The sequence below is a fragment of the Brachyistius frenatus genome, unplaced genomic scaffold (assembly GCF_029030835.1).
Source record: "Brachyistius frenatus isolate BFR_SWC_R1_liver_20210118 unplaced genomic scaffold, ASM2903083v1 Contig_3, whole genome shotgun sequence".
NCBI lineage: Eukaryota > Metazoa > Chordata > Actinopteri > Embiotocidae > Brachyistius > Brachyistius frenatus.
The window spans coordinates 8,375,545-8,384,866 of NW_027210602.1; positions in this window are offsets into that span (position 1 = coordinate 8,375,545).

Here is a 9,322-nt window from a genome sequence, read left to right on the forward strand (position 1 = left end):
AAAAAACTACGTCAACTTCCTTCTTGTTTCTATCAAAGCGCATGCGCACACAAATCTCGTGCTGTTCCTTGTCGTGTTGGAAGTTCGTTTCTTGTCCCAAGTCGTCCGTCCGTACTGGCTGAACTGACCTGGTTAATAATCAGTGCTGTGGGGGGAAGGAGAACTCAGCGGTTTGACCAGAGTGATAATAGAAACGCCAGTGTTAAAACGATAATTTAAAAAAAAAAAAAAAAAAAAAAAAAAAGGTCCTACAGGCTGTCAGCAAATAACGTATGAAAAATAGCTTCAATTGTCAATGTAAATGACTAACTAATGCATTATTCTATATATGAGTAATTTAATGTTGAAGCAACTTATATATATATATATATAATAATAATAATAATAATAATTTTGTACAATATTTGAGTAAATGTACTTTCTGGAGTGGCACAGAAGTATCATTATTGCCACTGTTACATAAACAGATTTTATTTGTATGATATTTACATTTAGTTTTCCATCTCTATGTCACACTGCTCCTGAATGTTCCTACTGTCAGTGAAGTACTTGCAGAACTGAGTATTTTCAAGCAAATCGCTTTTTTTTTTTTCCTTTTCATAAGATCCTATTCAGAAACCAAGAGTTGTGAACTAGCCAGTTGTGCATTGTTGTTGTTAAGATTTTGTTGTAAACCCGCTCATATGACATACTATAAGGTTGGGCATCTTTACATGCTGCTAAAACCTGTACAGGTGCTTTCCTTAAAAGCACATCCTCCTTCAGTTTGACCATGTTATTTTTAGTTTTCGTATATTCATACCATTACATTCCTTTTTATTTGTGGCTTATACAAATGATTTCACTGTAGGCTCTACCACTTCGAGCTTTGGGCTTTTACAGGCAGTGACATTAGAGTGAAAGACATTCCTAATGATTTGGTTGGAGCTGCCCTTCAAACCCACACAAACGTATGTGTATTTTTTTTTTATCTGCATAAGAGTGAATAAATGTTCTGCAGATTTTGTGAAACTGTTTAAACTTTAGACCTCATCATCACAGAAGTTACTTTATTTATTGACGTGTGAATGCAAGAGGTAGTTCATCACTGTGCAAGCTCAAATCAGGTGTATTAGGAGGAAGTCTCGTTGGTTACTTGTTATTATGTCATCAAAGCGTCAATCAGCTTTGTTAGACACAGACATTGGGATGTGGAAGTGCTGTAAACATTCATTGATCTGATTTGGAGAAGTGCAGTATGTTCCAAACTGGTGAAAAAGATCACGAGTGATTGTTTCACTGCTGAACTGATCCCAGCAGTCGGCGCAGACTATCAATAGCACCAGACACTTTCCTCCAGACAGCATTTCTTCAATCAGTGGAGTCAAAGTCAGATAGCATGAGGATTATGCTTATATATATTATATATAATGAATCTTTCAAAGACAAGCCATTCAGCTCCAGTACGACTCAGACAGGAGCTGTAGGTACAGCGTAGCTGAACAAGACATGCTTTTCTGAGGCTCTATGGAAGCAATACCATGAACTATGAACACTACTATGAGCTCAAGTTTAACATGTAATCAAATACTATCAACCCCTATGATGGCACTTACCCACGTATGTCTCTACCAATTTTTGTGCCGGTACATCCAGTAGATTTTGATATATCTCCTTGGATAAGTGAAAAGCAAGACCTGCTGATGGCTGATAAAGTGAGTAGGGTTCATCCTCAAAGAAACATGAATGTCTGCGCAGAATTTCTTTGAAAAAATTGTTGAACATTTCACCTGCAATGTCACCTGCTGGTGGCTCTATAGAAATGAAGTTGTTTTTTGGCTGCCTGGACCACAATGGTGGACCAACAGACATTGCCATCCATATGTGACTGAAAAATAAATAATCCCTGCATTCCGAATCGCATATTATTGCGTTTTACTTTTAATAAGTACTGCAGCTCCCCTTTAAAAGTATGTAGTGTTGCATGTAGTATGTAAAGCCTAAAAGTGGGACGTACTACTTCATCATAAAAATACACATTGAACTTTGACCTTTTTGGTCATATCCGTCACGATTTGTAGCATACTACAATTAACGTATTATGTATTAGGACATACTTAATCTTTTTCTGGCATAGTAAATGTTGGTATGGATATTGGAATGCAGGGAATGTGACACTTAGATCATATATATACATTGAAATAATTTGACATATCATATGTCACAGCTTTCTGTATATAAATCCAAATACATTAGCACCTCCTTAAAAAAAACAACCAGCACACCTTTTTGGGAAGCCAGGCAAACCAATATCCAGCCCACAAACTATAGGGAACAAATAGCTTGAGGCTCGAATCAACTGTCTTTTCCTGATGGCAGGAACCCAGGGACCCTATAAGAACATACTGTGCTCAAATATGAAAGCTATACTACCATAACTATAAAAAAAAAAAATTAAAAAAAAAAACACTGTTAAGACTCTAAGACACTTTAATCATTGTGAGAACTACAAATAGAACTTGGTGAGTCAAGTGAAAAAAACTACTGGAAAAAGCTTTACATCACAACTGTCACCCTAGCAAACACAATTAGAAGGAACTACTATACACTCCTAAAGATATACAGTATGAGCAACTTTCTTTAGTTTTTAAAGCATAAAGTATACCAGACCCCATGCTCAACTGAGAAATGTATGAACAGCATAAAAGTCTGAGTAAACTAAAATCAAAGAAAACACTTTTCTTACAACTTGTGGCTTCCAACTGTTTTTCTACACACTTTGAGTCAATTATACCAGTTTAAAAAAAAAAAAAGCATCTGACAGTCATCATTTAATAGCCAGACTGGTCCATTTAATAAGATAGATATGATCAAATGAACTAAATGTCTTGGCACACAGTGCACATGCAGCGGACCATCTATCAGACCTCATGGCACTTTAATAACACAAAAACCTGTTTCAGTCTTCTGGTCATTAGAAAGTGCTGAAAAGTTGCTACTTAAAAGTAGTACTTGACCTGGTGCCAAGGTGCGCCTGCTACTATGCTAAATAAGGCTTGCAGCATCATATTCTTTATATTCACAAGCTGTAGCTGCTGCTGCTGCTCCAGCAGTCATAAAAAAAAGAGATACCGGAGCTGGCAAGACATTCTGTTCACTTCAGCAAGCCCATAATGTACTTACTGTTGTATTGTGTAGTTTCCTAGTGGTCACTTTTTCTTCTCAAAATTCAAAAACTGTCAGTAAAGTAGGAATAATAATGGAAAGTAGTTTTCTGTCATTAGTTTCTGTCATTAGTTTTTTGTCATTATAACATGTCATTTGGCAAAATGTTCCAATTATAGGCTTCTGTTACATTTGTGATCTTGGAAGTGATGTTTGATAAGTGCATTTAATTTTTTTGAAAAGTATTTCCTCCTCTTGCGAGGCAATTAGAGTGGCCATGCAGACATGCATACACATAAGTAGTCCACCTTATTTACACCAATCATAGTGGACAAAATAATAGGAACACCCCTCACTATAACACAATAATATCTACACTATGAAGTACAATCAGCAGGTGCCTAAACCAAAAACTGTACCCTCTCAGGTGCAGGGTTGATGTGTGTGTGTAGCAAAACCTGCTACTGATCCAATTCTGTATGCACCTGCGGTATAGTGTGGTGTGTATATATGCACACAACCATGCATGTGCATCTGCATGACTTTAAATTGATTGTACATGCAAAGATTCCAGTTGGTGTATGCATGCATCTGTGCATATACAGTATATTGATTTTTTTTTTTTTATATGCTGTCATGTACAGAATGTGTTAGACAGACGCACTATTACAATTCACTTTTTTTCCTCCTCTTGTTGTGACTTTGATTTGTCATTTTTTTGGCATGCTCTTTAATATCTATTAAATAAACTGTTATACATAATTCAAGTGAGTACATTTACAGAAAATGAATCCAGAAATAATCACACATAAAGAAATAGCCTAATCCATCATTTCCTGTCATCATAATCGTTTTTGCAGCTCACTGCTAAACTTGACGAATCGAGTAACAAAGTAAATAATATTTACCACAGGCAAACATACTTTACGTATTTAATGGCTCAATGTGGACATGTATAAACTGAAAGATACTGTTATCCGTTTGCTTTTTCAAACATATGAAGCAATCCCTGCACTAGCAGCAATCAATAGGACATTCCTCATATTGGCTGAGCTAAGTCCCCGCCATTAATTGCTCGCCTTGAGCAATCTTTCCTTTCCATTTTCATTTGAGATTTTTCTTCTTCCGACATCGACTGTTGATGTAGCCATCACGTTGTTTGTCGACCCCACAGGCTTTATAACTTAATGAAATACAAGTACTCATTTCAAATTCCATTTGCCCATCTCTGAGTGCATTCCATGATTAATTGGATCCACCATATCTTTTTTCCCCCAACAAGTCTCCTATTCTAGGCATCTTGTGCAGAAATATCCAGCACAAGAAATCAAATTAGGATTGACATCATTTCTTTGAAATGCCTACTTTGCTGTGTCTACACAGGGAGGTAAACACACAGTGTCTTATACTTGATGGCTGTAAGTGTATCAATCTGTTTTTATAAAATGAACTGTGGTCTAAGGAGGCATCACTGTTCAACTTTCAGAGCTCAAGCTTCAGATTTATGTATGACAGCAGGTCAGGGAACTGAGCAAGCTGCTGCTGGGAAAATTACCGTGTGAGATCCATAATAACAAGTGTAGGATGTTTGAGTAAGCCTGTTTTCAACACTGAACATAATCACACACTATAAAGCCACTGTTGTTGCATGGAAGTGATCAGTTTGTGTAGTTTGGCGAGTGATGCATTCAAATGTTGTTGTCGTCATTTCCAATAAATTCACAACAGCTGTCTGTAATTTGAGACAACACTATCCTGTCAAAATTCATGCACTGTTTAAGTTGAGTGTACTAACATGTAGTGTACAACATTTAAGTGTACTAATGGAAGCACAGAAACTGAGAAACAACCATTAAAGCTGCATTATCTTAGTTTTTGCCACCAGGGGGCACCTCTGTTTTGGTCTCCCCCAACTCCTGAGAAACACATCTGACTCTGTAGCTGCCAGCTGTTCCACTGCCATCACAGCTTTTTCGCTGACTTTATCTGTCTGTTGTTTGGATTTGGGAGGACAGAGTAAAATCGGTTTATCACACCACATTTTGCCAAAAACAGATGCCTGAACCAAACAGTGTGCCAGAAAACCAAAACAGTGTGAGTGAAGCAAGCAAATATCTGACCCCTGCAGGCACAACTGAAACTACCATTGTTGTTCCACAACCCTGAGCTTTCCAAGACTGACTCACTGTAAAAGCCTGTGTGTGTTTGTTATTGACTGTAACCAGTTTCATGTTCATGAAAAAGCTGGACTCATTAAAATAGTTTATTTGAGGACCAAATGACAAATACATTTTGTAATATATTGAATATTGCATAGAAATGTGGTAAGTTTCAGACAGTGGTATTCCACTCTAAACTTGCATTTAAAATAACTGCTTTGAGGGAGTAAAGGTTGAAAACGACTATATATATGTATGCATCTTTGCTACAACCCTGTCAACCCTGAAATTACATTTATATATTACTACACAGCAAAATTATAAACACTACACTTTTGTTTGCGCTCCCAATGTTGCTGGATACTGAGAGGAACTGGAACATGCTGTTGTAAATGTCAATCCCCAGCATCTCAAACATGCTCGCTGCATAGGTGACATCTCTGGTAAGTCTGCAGGCAATGCAAAAAATGGGATGTTTTCAGTTTCCAGGAATTCAGTACAGATTCTTGCAATATGAGGCTGTGTATTATCATGCTGCAACACAAGGCGATGGCGGCAGATGAATGGCAGGATCTCATCACAATATCTCAATATTTTCAAATTGCCATTTTTTTAATTTTCCCATTTACTTTGTGGTAACATAACTGGCAGCAATATTTGAGTGAATGAATCGCGACATTTATCTTGCGCTCCTTGGCCACAGGGAGTTAGATGGCAGGTATACAAAGCACAGTTCTTTGACACCAGATACTCAACCAGACTCATCTGTGGGTCTATTTGAGCAACAAAAGCTCTTTGGAAATGTCTAATGAACATCTATGATATCTTCATTACACTTAAAGAGACACAATGGCCATAAAACTTCTGAACAGCAGTCATTACTTTCTTAAATGTCAATAAAATGTAATAAGGGTGAACAAGAGAATAAAACATCAACTTAAAGTCGAATTTCATTTGAATTTTCACAGCCTGCAAAGTTGGAGGTAGCCATTAATGCTCAGCTGAATATATTGAAAGTTTAAGGAGTTCTGTAAATAGTTCCTGAATGGCATGTTTCTTTTTCTCATTACAGAAATCATCCGGGATGGAGGTGTTCAGTCTGCCTCTCTCCTGCATTCAAGCAGCAAACTGGATGAACAATTAGGTGCTCTAATCTCATTGGGGCAAGCTTTTACCTCCCCTACAAATAATTTTGTATTTAACCAACTGAAGCCGATAACAACAAAATGTATTTCTCTCTGCCAAGCCGACACCAGGGCCGGGTATGTTTGCATTTCTCTGGAAGAGAAAGGGAGAGAGAATTTTGTTTTTTTCTCAGAATGTAATCCATTTAATGTCTGAAGTCGGCAAATGTGAAAGGACATCGGTTATGAGAAGATGCCGTGAGTGCTGTGGTGCAGGAATGTCTCTCTGAGATGTTTGTCAGCCCAAGGCGAGAAGCCTAACCTTTAAAGTGCAGGTATATTTATTTATTTAAGGGTTTTTTAGGGGAATGGTAACACAAGTTAAGCAAGCAAAGTGAAAACGGGCTGAATACCACAAACAAGAAAGTTTCTGCTTGAGGAATGAATGTCTGGACGGAAAGTCCGATTTGTAGAGATCAGTGACACGGCAGCAAAGTCATACCCTTTTCTGATTACATAAGCACCCATTTCCTTCTCTAAGCAGCAAACTACAGGTTATCAAGCCCTCAACAATTTCACAGACCAAGAAAAGGGGGAGTAGGAAATAGCAATAAAAGGAAGGAACACTTCCGTGATTGAAGTCTAAACAGCATTTAGAGTGCTTGAGTCCTTCTTTAAACTTGCAAAAAACTGTCAAGCTGTCATTTCGTGGCAGGAACACAGGGCTTGTTGTTTTGACAACTCTTCAGAGTCTATCAGACAGAAGTTCAAAACCAGCAGCCGTGTTCAGACGGGGAGTTTCAGACTGAACTTTACTCCCCACAAAGCAGCCCATGGCCTCTCACTGTACATGCGTCTTAGATCTTCTGGCAGAGCAACTTGACACATTAAAGATACCTGAACTGAGATCATGTGTGCCTTTTCTATATTTAGCACCGCTTGCTTTGACGTCAGTTGGTGTTTCTTAAGCAGATACAGCCGATATGACTTAATGGCTTTTTATTTTTCAGTTCAGAAGCTTTAATAGTTTTTTGGGGGGAGGTGACACTCATTAAGAGCGAGGCTTTCCTGTCTGTTATTTCATTTCATTTTTTCAGGTTTTAATTTTCTGAAGGCACTAGCAGGCGGCCGAGTTCATTAAATGTAACAAGTCACATGCCTCTTCTCCAATATGCCATAATTTATTCTCCAAACATTGTCAACTATCCAGACTTTATCAGGCTTTTTATGGGGTTGTTTCAGGTTTATTTGCTTCCATAAGATAAATTCATCGTGCCTCTTCACAAGAGGAAATTGATTAACAATGGCGCAAAAAAATAGGCTATACTAAAAAGCCATGTTTATTGGGTACACCTAAGTAAAACAGTCTGATTCATCAGTCCTATTTAAAGTCCAACCTCGATGCAGATTATAATGCTCACTTTTTGTTTAGAGGTTTTTTTTCTTTGGAGTATATAGTTTGCAGTGCGAATCAATGTATTGTTTTATACCAAGATGTATTTGTTGTATCTGCCCCATTTACTGTAAATATATTAAGGTTTACAATAATATCACTAGATTTACAGTTTTGAAATAGCAGGTTTTTTTCTTATATTTGAAGTTAAAGTATATTAAAAGAGATTGCCCTGTTAACTCAATACTTTTCAAAGGAGAGTGTCATATGAATGTTACCAAATTCAAAAGCATAATTGCATTAAAGAATTCCTGCTCACTGACAAAAAAAAAAGGAGAGGGGTGAGCTCTTCAGATGCAAAAAGTTAAACCTTTATTCATCCTCACACATCTATTTTCTGTGCATTCATTCTATTTTTTTTGTAGGTCACATGAACTCATAACCAGTTCATGTAAAATATTGTTTGCTTTATTGTTGTTTATCTGTTCACCTTTAATTTCAATAGAAGGTCATGGTTGGTAAGTTGTCACAGATCGTACATACCTGTTGCAAAATAATAGATTGATTCTTTTTCCACCTGAAGACACTCTTCTACTATTTCTTTCCTATTTTATAGATTGTATACTTACAGATGACATCAACACATCTCTTCACTGAAACATATGTTTAAGAGCATGTCATTTCCTGAATATTGCAATCACAAATGTGAATTATAAAGGATGTGGTCACACAAGCATTGGACAACTCTAAGTTCATGTAAATGCCTCAACATAGCAAGTACAAATATACTACGTGATGTGTTCCCCACCACCCTCTGGGCCGGTGGGATGTGAGATATATGTCTGTTTGTGTCCACTGTGCTCAAAGTCTATACTAAACATTAGCTGAGGGCAACACTCTCAGCAAAACAATTCAAATGTTGATGAGCTCAACACTTTACGCTGCACCTGCTAAAACCAAACTCTCTCTTGTTAATTTACATGGAAGTGAAATAACTAATCAAAGAAGATGCAGCCATGTTTCAGCTTTGAGCATTTCTGCTTTTTAAAATGTATCCTGCCGGTGTGACTTTCACAAATTATTAACAACAAAGCAGCTTTTGTCCCTCAGACGGGGACATGAATTCAGGCCAAAGTATGGACAATGTAAAAGCCTCCCCAAATGACCAGTGAAAATTGCAACATAACCCTGCCAAGCAGAAAGATCCATACACTAGATCAATACAGCCAACAGCGTATAATCCCAGACTTATGAGACTTTTCTGTCATTTGAAGATGAATGCATGAGCCAAACATTCGAGACAGAAGTGGGGGGAAAAATCTTGAAGTGAACTCAGCTTTTCAGGCTATCAGCGACATCTGAGACACCTGTGATCAGGTTACTGAGCTGCTCGAGACGCCATAAATTACTCAACCTGAAACAAAAAACAAAAAGAAGATATAGACCATTTGTCATCCTTGAGGTAATATTGATGCACTTGGACCCCTGCTGCTGCTGTTCAT